Source organism: Protopterus annectens, chromosome 5.part0, assembly GCF_019279795.1.
Source record: "Protopterus annectens isolate FY-2018-M chromosome 5.part0, PAN1.0, whole genome shotgun sequence".
Lineage (NCBI taxonomy): Eukaryota > Metazoa > Chordata > Ceratodontiformes > Protopteridae > Protopterus > Protopterus annectens.
The window spans coordinates 540,657,028-540,673,960 of record NC_056735.1 but is presented as its reverse complement, the minus strand read 5'-3'; positions in this window follow the sequence as shown (position 1 = coordinate 540,673,960).

Here is a 16,933-nt window from a genome sequence, read left to right as displayed (position 1 = left end):
TTATTGCATGCACACATAGCTTACATGTTGAGAAGCTGTGCAAACGTATATGTCATGGTGAGTGGCATCCGCAACAGTGATATGGTAGCAATATGGTAGGTGTAGTACACGTGCCTGTCCACATGAACAGGTGTCAGCGTCAACACAGCTACACCCCCTGAGGACTTGCACACGACTGGACACACTTGGCTAGGCTCAGGGAATACATTTGACCAACTAATGGTTGCCACAATACACATAATGTGTACAGGTAGTCACATGCCGACAGAGGTTATCCAGAGGTTATATGGGTAAAAGGGTATGTGAAGGTGTCTGACATCAGACGGTATAACTCAGTATGCCAATAGAAGTTGTAGTGAGTATGAATGTGGTCAAAAGGCATCACACACACCACATATCACAGGCAACAGAGGTGCCAGTACTGACATGCGTGCATGCATTGCTTTACAGGTGTGTAGTGGTTGATGACTGTACCCAGGAAGGCTATACAAAGACTAAGGTGGAAGAATTTTTACACGGAATCAGGCCATATGACAATGATCTGCAGTGTGGATCAGGGTTGTAATGTCTGCAGTGGCCCCCACAGGTGGGTATTGTATTCACCATCCAGTCACCTGGGTAACTATTGTGTGTGAGCCATTTAACGACACTGATTTACCGGTAGTGCCGTAATGTTTGTTCTTTAGTCCACGACATGGATGCCGTCTGGGATGTGCATCAATATCCCGTACATCACAGTGACATGTGGAACATACCTGGAATTGTCTGGCCCATGTTGTGTGCCGTGAATTACTATCATCTGATGTGGCAGTCCTGGCCTCATGTCACGGTAACTGGTAATGGACAGCAGGTTACTCTGCACCTACATTGATAGCATGATACAGGTATTCCCTGGTGTCAGTGGCATCTGTCCATAAAGGGCATGTGTTTAAGGCATGGTATGTCCTTTGGGGGGTCACATTTGATGGCACCACAGGTGTTGCAGGTGTCCAGTGGGAAACATAGTGAAGGCATACTGCATGTACATGCCTATTGTACTGATGGACAGGATGCCATGCCCTCAGAAGTCCACTGCGATAACACCATAGTTACTATCTGTGAGCAATATGCAGGGTGCTACCAATATAGCGGTTGTTGCCTAGGCAAGTGTGTTTGTGTATGAGACATGGGTTGAGCGTGTTGCCTGGGTAATACAAGGGTTGCTGACTTTGTTTGCCAGGCATTGATGTCACATGTAGGGGTATGGATTGGCACCCCAGCCTCTCGGCTATTTCACATCTGTTATCCTTGTAAGGTGGACATTGTTACATATAATAGGGCCACCACATAAGAAATTTGCAAAACCTGCTTCACAATAAGTCCAGTTGTTACACATTCACAGCCGCCTCCACCCAGGATATGAATGACAAACAGACACAAGGAGACACACACACACTTGCCATGTCTGGATTAGAACTCCTACCTAACTAGTTTATCACACTACATCATTATGCAGTTATAGGATGTGCCATGGAGATTACTGGAGTATTCCTTCCCCAAAGGTGGATTTCACTGGGAATGAGGTCAGCAGGCTTGCCAAAGTAGGTCATTTGAATTGTAGTGTGTGTGACTAGCCTAAAAAGCATTGTCCCTCTACAGACAGACACACAAACATAAACACACAGTTGCCATGTCTGAGATTAGAACTCCTACCTAACTAGTTTCTCACACTATAGCATTACACAGTTACAGGACATGCCACAGATTTCCCAAAGGTGTATTTCAAAGTGAATGACATCAGCTGCCTTGCCAAAGTAGGACATTTGAATTGAGTGTCACTAGCTTAAAAAGCATTGCTCCCTACACAAAAACACACACAGTTGCCATATCTGGGATTAGAACTCCTACCTAACTAGTTTATCACACTACAGCATTACGCCGTTATAAGACACACCACAGATATTATTGGGCTATTTCTTTCTGAAAGGTGTATTTCAAACTGAGTGACATCAACAGCCTTGCCAAAGTAGGGCATTTGAATTGTTTTGAGTGTGACTAGCCTAAAAAGCATTACTCCCTACACAGATACACACACACACACACACACACACACACACACATGCGTGCGCGCTACTTTTTCTACCACACACGCACACACGTCGCACTGCGTGCGTGTGCACACACACCTGCGTCGCGTGCCTTTACACGCACACATGCACACACATGCACACACACACACACACACACACACACATACACACACACACACACACACACACACACACACACACACACGTACACAGTTGTCATGTCTGGGATAGAAACTCCTACTAACTAGTTTGTCAAACTACAGCATTACATGATTCTGGACATGGAAGTTACTGGGCTACTCACTTTCCCAAGGTGTATTTCAACTGAGGGACATCAACAGTCTTGCCAAAGTAGAATTATTTGAATTGCATTGAGTCGACTAGCCTAAAAGCATTTCTCCTACGAGACATATTCAACACACACACAAATGCATGCAGTTGTATGTGTCTGATTAGAACTCCTACCTAACTTCGTTTGTCTTTTCTAACTTCACCTTGATTCTCGGTTCCATATATTACAGACTACTCACTTTCTCAAGGTGTATTTCAAATGAATATTTATCCTTTAGGGTTTGTCATAATGAGACTATGGGAGGGCAGTGTGGCAATGCATGGGCCTGTAATTCCATCTAGAGGTAGACACTGCACTCAGCCCCACAGGTTTATATTCTGCAGGTATGTGTATACAGCTGCTAGATGACTACTGACTTGTACAGACATACTTCCTTCTTTTTACATTCTGTAATGTGCTGGGGATACCACTATTTCATTTCTACAGTGGAGTAAATTTACACATGTATGGTTGTAGCCATTTAGCTGTGTGCTGGGTGGGACAGACCTCATATTTGGAAGAGCTCCTTGTCACTGTCCTCTTTGTCTTCGCCTTCTTTTGACATGACCCTGTTGTTGTCCTTGGATATATTATTGTATTCCTATCAATGTATGTACAAAGCATTAGTACCAGACTGGGGAGTGTATGCACTAATACTGCAACTATCTGAATATGTATAGTCCTGTTGTTAGCGAGCACTGGGCTTCATTTGTTTGTGGGCATGCCCAGTACATACTATTGAATGTGTGGACCATTCCGCGGTTTTTCCGTGCAGACCTTTGTGTTTCTACACCCTACAGGTAGCAAACTGTTTCTGCAGGTCGCAGAATAGGTGGCAATTTGGGGTCACCTGGGATAATAACACTGCTGGGCGGTGTGTCTGTGCTGCTTCTGCTACATGGTACTGTGGTACTAATTGTGTTAGCAGATATTCAGGCGTGTGCTGTTATACACTATGATATTTATGTCCTCAAGCCTTCAGGTGGGCAATTTTGCTCACAGTGATATCCTAGAGACATAGGGTGAATGAGCTGTGTCCAGTATTGTGGTCAAATGCCTCACATGGTCATAGAGATTATGCATTCTGGAGGGGGCTGCAGACACTACTGCTAGGTCTGTGTATCTTGTTCAACACCTTGGTACAATGCTGACAGAGGATCAACTACTTGTCATCCAATGACATGACAGTATGGCCCCTTATCTTGCTGTGTAATACCACAACGGCTGTACAGATTCCACAGGGCAGGGGTCATGTCAGGACATTAACCCTCTTGTGGTATGCAGACGGGTTTGCAGCCACCCATTTTTGTGTTGCAATAGCCAGGGATAGTATAATACTTTTGTATTGTATGTCAACTTACATTCCATATTCATGCTCCCACCCTCTGCTATTTCCTACTATTCCACTTACGTGCGCCATTCTCTGATACTTTCCCTGAGTTGCTCCACCCATCACAGCCTTATTATTGGTGTTAGTCCACAATTTTATCACAGTGAGACATGGTGGACATGTTACACAACGTTTGCCCACATGGCCTTACACACTTATTTATGTGGAGTGTGTTATATTGTTATTTGGGTGTCTAGGACATAACATACATTGCTTGGTACAGGTGAGACAAGCGCCTTTGCAGGGCCTGTAGGTCATTTATTTGGTGATGACTGGCTGCTTGAGCTGTTGCATTCTATCCGTCCTACAATCCCAGACACACTATATTCCCTCTTGATGATAGGATGGGTGTGCTAAGTGTTCATACCAATACCTTCATGGTATTGATCAGGTGGTGTGGATGCTGGCGAGTTCTGCCAGCTAGGGACCCCTGCATGCCAGTTTCTACACTGCATCACTGCGACTGCTGCTATTGCCATACACAAGTAGGGGTCATATTGGCCTGCCCATTCCCAACAGCAGGATTATGACTTAAGGTATCTGTGGTGGTGTTTGGGGAGACTGGGTGCATGTGTGCTATGGACACTACACATCGAACTCACAGATATGCATGGGGCATTCAGTTATATGACGTGCAGGGACATCAACTAGTTTCAGTATATCAGTCCTATCACTTTTGTGATCTGCAAGTGTTGAGACTTGAATGACATCGGTATTCGACAAGGCCCAGATAATTTGATGCATACCTGTATGCTTACAATTCAAGGCTATGTTCATTGTGTGCTTACACATTATATACTGTATGTCTGGGGTGCCCTGTATACTGCTTGTATATCTAGCCCAACGGTCATGCCATGTCCATCTCTTTCAGATGGTGACACATACTACCCTTGTTTACAATGGCTTACTGCTAGCATGTGTTATACTGGGGTAGTGTCTTTGCTTTTTTCTGATTGAGACTTAGCCTATCATCGGCAGTAGTAGACAATATACCAGGTCAAACTTTAACATGCATACATACTGACCACTCTCAAAATATGAAACACCAACCGCACATGCATACCTGCATGATGCAAATGCTGCAATCTATCACCAACCTTGTACCTCAGGTCATCTGTACTCACCTAGTATTACATCTACACATACGTAACCTACATGTCTACACTTGAATACGAGGAGGGCAGACCTGACTATTACATTTCTACATGGTTGGGAGGTTCACACCTGACTGGCCCCTGTGTGTACATTGGATTGGGGGACACACAGACTGTTACTATATGTCTAAATGGATGTCTAAATAAAAGGAATGGGAGGCACACCTGACTATTACTACATTTTCTACATAGGATTTGGGGCACACAGCTGTTTCTACATTTACTTGCACATGATTGGGGGCTACAGTTGTTTCTACATTTCTGCACAGGATTGGGGCACACCTGACTGTTTCTACATTCTGCAGGATTGGGAGGGCACACACCTGACTGTTTCTACATTTCATATGGGATTGGGACACACCTGACACTTGTACACATTTGCTATGACTGTTACACAGGCCCATGTCAAGTACTCCGGCCACATCTTGTATTCTAACCTATTATACTGACTAGAGATATCAGTGTACTACATCTCTTGGGTTTGATTATTACCTTTCAGTTTCTGACTTCCTACCCTTCACCAACTAACACCTTGCTGCCTGACCCTCTTGTAATCTGTCTTTCTAGGCTAGGGAGGGTTACCCATAACCATCATTCAGAGGGCCTTGGCACAGCCTTTGTTTGTGTTTGTCTACATCAGTCCTGCTAGCTGGGACTGTTGTTGGTATGTCTACCTCTCCCCAGCTGACATGTGCAGGTCATATGGACCAAACATGGCTCAGCACATTCCTACAGTGGTTTTGTTGCCATGTAGTACTGGCTACTATGGTGACACCAGTATTTATTACAGATCTCACTGGTGCCACTGGGTGTCTACTATCTGCTGGCATCAATTCCAGCCACCAATTCTTTTGCGTACTCATCCATACCATAGATACAAGTAACAACATTTTCTCCATTTGGCAGTTGGTAGGAGAGTGACTTGCTTTGTGGGTGTGCCACTAGCCAGGGGATGGTGCTGGAGGGCTGCCTATGTCAGATACATGGTACCTCCTATGTGAGCATTGAGCTGAGTGGTGCCATGTTGGCATCCCTTTTACTGTATGTGCAAGTCGAGTGGTGTTATTCCTAGGTCCCTCCTTTGTCAGTGTATGTGCTGTGCATGCCTCTGTAAGACCCAGACATACTGGACTCTTTGCCTACAGGGCGGGCTCAGGTTGTTCCTCCGCTGGGTCCTTGTGCCTGGAGCAGACCTTGGCAATGGTGGGGTGCTATGTGACCTGCCCCAGCTGTCCCCACTGCAGCTGTTCCATAGGATCATATTGTGTATGGCACTTGTTGACAATTTGAACATGTAGCTGGGGAATTGTGCAGGGGCTCTGTGAATGTATCGGACACAGAATCATGACTTGAAGTCCAAGCACCATGTAATACAACTCTGGTCTGTACGTGTGCCTCATTATGGAGTGTTGTGCATTTTGTTCATCAGCCACAGCTCAGTGCATAACCAGCATCCCCCACTAAGTGACATAAGGGATGTCCCTACTAGCAAATCTCTGGAACAGCTGCATCAGATGCCAGATGTGGGGAATCGTGATAGCCACGGCGTAGCACACATTCATATAGTGTCCTGGGCATTACGCTCAACGCCCAGTTGATGGGCGGAAGCCCTGGGCGTGGTTGATATGGACCTACACACCGCCTGGGTGGTGCTGATGCATATGTGAGTGCGGTGTAACCACTGCCTCAGGAGTATTCTGCTATTTGGTGGAAGAGATGCATATTGCTGGCCAATACTCACAGGTGGAAATATATGTGTTCACCGGCATGTGCTGACATGGCATCCAGGAACTGGTGGAATACCCTGGATGCTGATGCCTGTGAGATCCTCATATCTCCAGTTGGCCTTTGGAAGGTACCTGTAGCTAGTATTCTTAGGCCTACACATACCTTGGTATTCACTGGGATGGGTTCCCCTCTGTTAGTTCTGTGTGTGAGGTGTGGCGGCACAGCTCAACAATTGCTCTAGGAGGTCCTGTCCACCCTATAACTCCAATATCTCGAGCTCATATGGCCCCTGTGTTAGGTTACCTGGGTCTGTACCTCTTCTCCGTCTCCTCCTGTGGGTTGGTTTGACATTCTTATCCTCACCACCCCAGCCTCTGCTTACATGTTGATGTGTATTGGATGTGCAGCCCCTAGCTTCATTTTGTTCTTTCTGTTTGTTAAATTCCCCGCTTGTATACACGGTGGTATAGGTATGTGGGGAAAAACCAGAGAGAGAGTGTTTGCATAGTTTATAGTAGTGTTCTGGGCTGGGTTGTCTGTTGCGTGTGTAATTGGCGCGGATCACCAATTACATTTCACCTGCCAGCTGTACTATGGTTTTCCTAGATTACCTTCTCTACTATTTTCCATTCCCATTGCCTTTGACTTAAGCCCAGGGGTGTAACCCAGAAGCAAACACAATTAACTCAAATATTACCAAACTGCTATTCCTATTTTTTTCCCTTTAAAACGAGTGCACACCCGCTTGAACAATATAAAGAGTGTGCTAGGCAGCCTCAGACACCCCCTTGCGCTCTGCTAAACTAAAGAACAAACCAGGCCACCAGATAAATCCCGCCCCTGAGTATGCCCTGACACATGCCCCTATGATGGCCAGCTAACTCCTAAACTTGCACCAAGCTGTTCCCTGCCCATACACTGTTGGGTGTGGCTAGCATGCAGGGAAATCTGGAATACAGCCATCATTCCCCTTATTTTGGACTGCCTGCTGATGCATAGTTGGGTCCACCGAGCCTCCTCCTTAGCAGGCACTATTCACTGGTGCATGTTTGTCTTCCGTCTGCCATTGGGTATAATGGCAAAATAATGATTTTGATTAGAATGCTTATTTTGGGGTTTATTTTATTTTTAAGCAGATCCATGCATGCCGCTGCTCTATGCTTAACAATCGTGATGGCTAAAAAAATAAAGAGATTAATTTTATTTTTAATTGTTTTCCATGCCAACAGCCATATATCGGCCATTGGGATACTTTCTACATATATCCATCCTTTGGGCTGTCATGGCTCCATTTTATGATGCGAAATGTGCCTAGGTTGCTGGCAGGTACTGAATATAATCCTGCTGACCCAGCTTCCAGCTTCCCTGGATCGCAATTCACCCTCATTTTTGTTAGTTTACCTGCAAATGGGATAATTACATCGGGAGCTGAGTTCATGCAGAACTGGTGCAGGGTGCTCATTGCGTCCAGCTTATTCCTGAATCCGATAGCGAGACATATTGCCGCAACAGGCCTCCTGCACAAGTCCTGCACTGTGCAGGACTTGCTGAATCCCTGGGAAGATGTGACTATTCATAGTAAATCACTTAAAGATAAATTATTTAATGGCTGTCTGGTACTAACAGACTTTAGATGTGATAGCACTTAATGTTTACATAATAATGGAATAGTGTTTATATATACACACACACACACACACACACACACACATATACATATATATATATATATATATATATGGAGAGAGAGAGAAAGGAGACACACAATATGCGCGCAGCCACACACACAGTCTTAGTGATTATGAATGAAGATAAAATAAGTAGTGCAATCTAGTGATCAGAAAAATGAAAAAATAACTACGACATCAAAACAGATCAGCTCAAATGCTACTCAAATTTTAATGATTCATTATTGTACAGCCAGTACAGGCTAATGGGATCATGAAAGTGTAAAACTGCTATGTTTGAGAAAGGTAAGTACAGAACTTCCTTTTGATGAAAACGTAATGATGACCAACATGAAGACAACAATCGTTTTTGTTCCAAATGAATTCATTTCATGAAAAATAAGCCTAATTCTTCTGCAAAACGACATAACCATTACCTTCTCAAATTGAAACAGAATATGATGTGATTTCTTGTGGGCGAATGCCACCTCATGAGTGTTTATTCTTTTCCTGAAACCTCTGCAACAGCCAAGTGGCACACACTTAATAGCCACATAAGATTAACAAGTATACCCAGTGTTTAACTCTTGAAACAACTATTTCAAAAGCATAAAAAGAGAATGAATGCCTTGTAATAATAAGTCCTTTCACCAGTTTATCAAGCTGGTCTACATAAGCTAAGCTAGAGTAACATATCTGGGGGACTGGTTGTCATGACTAAAGTGAGAAACACTACCATACATGCATTTCTATGAAATTCTTTACTAATCCAATCATTTTTTTTTTTTTTTATCTAACCTTATATATTTATTAATGAAATGTCAAAGATGCACATCAGGCGATACATAGCTTCACATTATCAACAGACATGCAACTGTGTCAACTTCTCAACATCCCATTTGTGTGGGTAAATATTGGAAGATTTTTGTGTGAGTAAAGTATGTGGCCTTATGACTGTGGGCAAAAAATACTTGCTTTATTATTTGCAACAACAACAACTTAATTTTTAAAATGTAGTATAAGAATGTCCTTGCCCCATACAAAATGTGGTAAAAATATTCTGTCTACGAACAAAACATTTATGAGAGAGTTCTGTACCAAACACTATAGAGCTGCAACAGCACTAATCTGAAGCACTATGAAATGGAAACCACCCCACTTTTGCCAAGGGAAAAAAGTTTTGGGAGAGGCCACAAAGTTCCTCACCAAAAGGATAAAGGGTCTCAAAAATCTGTCCTATGCTGCCCGACTGAAAGAACTCCAGCTCTATTCAGTCGCCACCGCTTGCTCAGAGGTGACCTTTGCCTAACATACAAGGCCATGTCAAACCCAGATGTGATGAATATGCTTCCCCTCAAAAATCTAGATCCATCAGAGCCACAAGGACGGAGACTTAAACCTCGACACGGCTATTAATAGGACGTGCTGGAGGGATAGATTCATCACCCAAAGACTCCCTATGCTGTGGAACAAAATCCCGGTACATGTGAGGCAGAGCACCTCGCTGGCCTTGTTCAAGAGAAATCTTGACCAATGGATGGGAGATCGCAGATATACCCCAGGGATTACCTCAGTGTCACTGCTCGACAGAGGCACAGCAAAATAATGGGTATAGTTCCCCATACTAAAGGGGTGGTGTAAGCCACAAAACGATGGGCTAGGCTTGTAAATGCCCTCGGGCAGATAGCCTAGTATGAACCTATGAACCTATACATTTACAATGGCTTACTGCTAGTATGTGTTATACTGGGGGTAATTGTCTTTGGCACTGCAGTTGAGGACTTGGCCCTGTCATCGGCAGTAGTGGGCAATAGCCACCAGGTCAAACTTTAACATGCATACATACTGACCACTCTCACAAAATATGAAACACACCAACCTAACACATGCATACCTGCATATTGCACAAATGCTGCAATCTATCCTGTTACCTTGGCCACCTCAGGTCATCTGTGCTCCACTAGTATTACATCTACACATACATGTTACTACATGTCTACATGAGATACGAGGAGGGCAGACCTGACTGTTACTACATTTCTACATAGGATTTGGGGAGGGTTCACACCTGACTGTTACAATGTGTGTACATTGGATTGGGGGGAGCACACCAGACTGTTACTATATGTCTAAATAGGATGTCTAAATAGGAATGGGAGGGCACACCTGACTATTACTACATTTCTACATAGGATTTGGGGGCACACCTGACTGTTTCTACATTTATACACATGATTGGGGGGCACACCTGATTGTTTCTACATTTCTGCACAGGATTGGGGGGCACACCTGACTGTTTCTACATTTCTACATAGGATTGGGGGGCACACCTGACACTTGTACACATTTGCTATGACTGTACTGGTATGTCAAGTACTCCATTACATCTTGTATTCTAACCTATTATGCTGACTAGAGGAGTATCAGTGTACTACATCTCTTAGGTTTGATTGACCTACATATCAGTTTCTGACTTCCTACCCTTCATAACTAACATAACACTGCCTGACCTGCTGTAATCTGTCTTTCTAGGCCTAGGGGAGGAGGTTACCCATAACCATCATTCAGAGGCCTTAGTACAGCCTTTGTTTGTGTTTGTCTACATCAGTCCTGCTGGCTGAGACTGTTGTTGGGTATGTCTACCTCTCTGACTGACATGTGCGAGTCATATGGACACACATGTGGCTCAGCACATTTCCTGCAGAGGTTTTGTTGCCATGTGTAGTACTGGTTACTATGGTGACACCAGTATTTGTTACAGATCTCATGGTGCCACTATAGGTGTCTACTATCTGCTGGCATCCAATTCAGCCACCCAATTCTTTTGCATGCTCACATCCATGCCATAGATACAAGTAACAACACATACTACTCCATTCGGCAGTTGGTAAGGAGAGTGACTTACCTTGTGGGTGTGCCACTATTGAGGATGGTGCTGGAGGGCTGCCTATGTCAGATGCACATAGTACACTCCCTATACATGGTCGAGCTTTGAGCACAGGTAGTGCCATGTTTGGCATCCCTTTTACTGTATGTGCAAGTCAGAGAGTGGTGTTATTCCCTGGGTCCCTCCTGTGTCAGTGTATGTGCTATGCATTGCCTCTATGCCAAGGCCAGGCATACTGGGCACGCCTCCTTTTGCCTACTGGGGCAGGCTCAGGTTGTTCCTCCACTGGGTCACCCTGTGCCTGGGCAGACCTTGGCAATGGTGGGGTACTGTGTGACCCTGCCCCATGCTGTCCCTACTGCAGCTGTTTCCATAGGATCATATTGTGTAGCATGGCACATATGATGACAATTTGAGAACATGTAGCTGGGGAGTACAGCAAGGCTCCACCAGATGTATCCAGGCACCAGAACCATGACTTGAGAATCCCAAACACACGCTGTATTACAACTCTGGTCTGTGCGTGTGCCTCATTATGGAGTGTTTGTGCATTTTTGATGGGTGTCATCAGCCACAGCTCCAGTGCATAACCAGCATCCCCCACTAAGTGACATAAGGGATGTCCCTACTGGCAAATCTCTGGAACAGCTGCATCAGATGCCAAATGTGGGAATCGTGATAGCTTCCACGGCAGCCAGCACACACATTCATTATAATGTCCTGGGCATTGCACTCAACCTTGATTGATGGAGCGGAAGCCCTCGTGGTTGATGTAGACCCTACACTGCTTACCAGGTGGTGCTTTGATGCATATGTGAGTGCAGTCTATAGCAACCACTGCCTCAGGGTATTCTGCTATTTGGTGGAAGAGATGCATATTGCTGGCCAATGTCTCACAGGTGTTGGGGAAATATATGTGCTCACTGGCATGTGCTGACATGGCATCCAGAAACTGGTGGAATACCCTGGATGCTGATGCCTGTGAGATCCCCATTATATCTCCAGTTGGCCTTTGGAAGGTACCTGTAGCTAGTATTCTTAGGCCTACACATACCTTGGTATTCACTGGGATGGGTTCTCCTCTGTTAGTTCTGTGTGTGAGGTGTGGCCGGCACAGCTCAACAATTTGCTGTAGGAGATCCCTGTCCACCCTATAGCACTCCAATATCTCGAGCTCATGTAGCCCCTGGTAGGTTACCCTGGGTCTGTACACTCTTCTCCGTCTCCTCACTGTGGGTTGGTTGACAGCATTCTTATCCTCACCACCCCCAGCCTCTTCCACATGTTGATGTATGATAGTTATTGCAGCCCCTATCATTTTGTTCTTTCTGTTTGTTAAAATTCCCCCACTTGTATACACCGGTGGTGTAGAGTATGTGGGGAAAAAACAGAGGAAAGGTGTTTGCATAGTTTATAGTAGTGTTCTAGGCTGGGCTTGTCTGTTGCATGTGTAATTGACTGATTCTGATACATTTCACCTGCCAGCTATGCTAGTTCTCCTAGATTACCTTCCTACTGCTGTTTTCCATTCTCATTGCCTTCCTGTTTAAGCCCAGGGGTGTGGCAAGCAAACACAGTGCTCAAATGTGCACAGAGCTGCTATTTCCTGTTTTTTTTTTCCTTTAAAACCCAGTGCACACACCCGCTTAGACAATATAAAGTGTGCTAGGCAGCCTCAGACACCCCCCCCCCCCTTGCTTAGCTCTGCTAAGCTAAGGGCAAACTCGAGCCATAGGGCTCAAATCCACTTACAGTATGCCTGACACATGCCCCTATGATGTCAGCTAACTCCTAAGCTTGCACCAAGCTGTTCCTGCCCATACACTGTTGGGTGCTGGCTAGCATGCAGGGGAAATCTGGGAATAAGTATCATTCCCCTTATTTGCATAGGACTGCCTGCTGATGCATAGTTACAGGTCCCATACTGAGCCTCCCCTCCTTAGCAGGCACTATTCACTGGCCATGTTGTCTTCCGTCTGCCATTGAGTATAATGGCAAAATAATGATTTTGATAAGAATGCTTATTTTAGGGGTTTTATTTTATTTTTTGCCAGATCCCATTTGCATGCCACTGCTCTATGCTTAAACAGTCGCGATTGGCTAAAAAAAAATAAAAGTTAATTTTTTTTATTTTTGCAATTGTTTTCCATGCCAACAGCCATATATTTAGCCATTGGGATGCTTTCTACATGATATCCATCCTTTATTTGGAGCTGTCATGGCTCCATTTTGTAATTTGCAGAAATGTACTTGGTTACTAACTGAGTACGTTTCTGCAGATTACACTAGTTCTGCACGGCCGGCTTCCAGCTTCCTGGATTGTAAATTCACCTCATTTGCATTGTTTTCACCTGCAAATGGGGTAATTTGCATACAGGAGCTGAGTCCATGCAGAACTAGTGCAGGAGTGCTTGTGCACGTCTCTGCAGGTTATTCCTGAATCAAATGGCAGACATATTGCCTGCTGGACCTCCTGCACAAGTCCTGCACACTGTGCAGGGCTTGCTGAATCCTGGGGAAGATGTGACTATTCATAGTAAATCCTTAAAGATAAATTATTTAATGGCTGTCTGGTACTAACAGACTTCAGAATGTGATAAATAGCACTTAATGTTTACATAATAATGGAATAGTGTTTATATATATACACACACACACACACACACACACACACACACACACATATATATATATATATATATATATATAGAGAGAGAGAGAGAGAAAGAGACACACAAATGCGCGCGCAGCCACACACACAGTCTTGGTGATTATGAATGAAGATAAAATAAGTAAATTGTAATCTAGTGATCAGAAAAATGAAAAATAACTTGGCATCAAAACAGATCAGCTCAATGCTATCAAATTTTTAATGATTCATTATTGTGCAATACAGTACAGGCTAATGGGATCATGAAGAGTGCTTAAAAGACTGCTATGTTTGAGAAGAGTGAAAGTACAGAACTTCCTTTGATGAAAATGTAATGACCAACATGAAGGGCAGCTTAATCGTTTTGTTCACTAGATTTCATTTCATGAAAGAATAAGCCTAATTCTTCTGCAAAACATTGCATAACTACATTGCCCATCTCAGAATTGAAACAGAATATGATGTCAGTTCTTGTAGGCAGATATACACCCTCATGAGTGTTTATTCTTTTCCTGAAACCTCTGCAACAGCCAAGTGCCACACACTTAATAGCCACATAAGATTAACAAGTATACCCAGTGTTTTAACTCTTAAGCAACTATTTCAAAAGCATAAAAAGAGAATGAATGTCTTGTAATAAATTCTTTCTGCTTTCCAGTTTATATCAAGCTGGTCTACATAGCTAAAGCTAGAGTAACATATCTGAGGCTAGTTTGTCATGACTAAAGTGAGAAGCACTACCATACATGCATTTCTGTAAATTCTTTACTAATCCAAATGTTTTTTTTTTTATCTAACCTTATATATTTATTAATGAAATGTCAAAAGATGCACATCAGGCACGTACATAGCTCCCACATTATCAACAGGCATACAGCTGTTTTATGTCAACTTCTCAACACATCCCATTTGTGTAGGTAAATATTGAAATATTTTTGTGTGAGTAAAGTATGCTTGGCTATGCATGACATGGGCAAAAAATACTTGCTTTATTGTTGCAACAACAGCAACTTAATTTTAAAATGTAGTATAAGAATGTCCCTTGCCCCATTACAAAAATGTGTTAAAAATATTCCATATGCAAAGACAAAAACATTTATGAAGTTCTGTGTACCAAACACTATAGAAGCTGCAACAGCACTAATCTGAAGCACTATGAAATGGAAACTGCAGAACCCTGCACAGTCCAATCTAAAACTGAATAAATAACACTGAGATAAAAATGCAAGATACACCCGAAGTAATACTGGTCACAGATTTTCAGTTACAACTGTAAGATGAATACAGCTAATTTATGGAGACCCATGGATAAACAAGCAGCTATATTTCATCAGTACTAGTGCATACTACTCATCTACCCTTTTATGAAACTCATCCAATCACCAAACCTGTTGCTTTTTTTTGGGGGGGGTGGAGGGTTGCAATGATATAAAAAGCATACTGGAGGCACTTTGCTAAATATTTTAGACAACATATCGTCAATGCAGTCATCAAAGTAAAAGTAACACACGCGCATATAATATATATATTTGCATATGTGTTAATTCAGTTTCTTATTTGTTTATTTATTCCATGCATTGCAGGAAGGAATTTGCATGTTGAATGGCTATTATTGCTATTACACAACATGGAGATGCACATTGGCACCCCCAGAGGAGAAGAGCCATCTAACCACACTTGTCATTTCGTGGACTTCATGAAACCTACATTTTTGACTGGTATCCCATGGATAAGGATACCATGGAGGACCTGGTGGATGCATACTGCTCGATCTCTTAGCACAAAAACTTTGGACGAAGACAGAAATACTGGGGAAATAAAGGCATAAAACCAGGGAAATATATTCAATACTGCTTTTATCAACTTGGAAAGTTGAAAGAGTGGCGAGTTTTGCATTAGGCTGAATTTTCTGAAGGGTACAAAGTCTGAATCTCAAATGTCTGAAACTATTTAGAGGCTTTTATCCTCAGTGATTTGATAGAAATCCACAAAGGTTATGAACATACCAAAAATATGAGGCGTAATTCTAGATGTTCTGTGAAATAATAGACTGTTAAGGGTACAAATATGTGTCAGTCTCATCAGGAAGCCAGTGGGAATCATGCGATGTCTATCCAAATAGTTATCAAGGTGTGTGTGGCCTTAAATATATTAGTTACAGGGGAATTTCAACCCTCAAGGAGCATGGTGATGCTTTACCAAGCATCTGCCTTTAGAATACTCCAACAGATCCTCAGTTCCAGGCTACATGGTTTCCACATAACACAGAGGATAGAACAAGTACAATATGGAAATTAAATAACATAGCCCATGTTCTGAGGTACTGGAAGATACAGACTGCTCCCACATTGCAATCATGGCCCCATTTGGGAAACTGGGAAGAAGGCATATGAACCAGAAAGGATTTCATTCCATTGGCTCTTAGGTAATATGTAATGAACAGTATTCTATGTACAACATGTCAGCAGTCCACCAAAGCTGTTGTCACAAGTCCTGCATATGGCGCTGCTGCTGGCTTCCCCATGAGTTTTTTATTGGTGCTGCTGAATATGCCTTAGAACCCTGGTTGATGGTATCTATCAGAAATCTTCAGACTGAAGTAGATCAATGATACAGCTCTGCCCTGTCTCTAATCAGGGTCATTGTGGAGTATGTGCCTTGATTGTTGAAGGCATGCTTTTGCTCTCTGCATTCAGCCAGTGGTGCTTTGCAATATTACCCTGCATCATGACTTGTCTGTGAAATTATTTTCAGTATGTACAATGTTACACACTATCAAACTTTGGAGGCAGTTACAGTATGGGGAACAGTTGAATGAGCAGTCTGTGGAGGAACCAGCAACAGGGGATAAAAATGCTGGATGGAGGTAGGCGCACTTTGCATTGGTACTATTAAAGAGGCAGCAGTTACACACAGCTTTGGTCCATAGTAAAGCAGTAAATGTGATGAATGCAAATCCAACACCAGACTGTGCTTAGACATACATAGCTAGGCCACACTATGCATTAGGCAAAGGAAATCCAAATAGTTATGTACAATGACAGGCTACAGTTGACA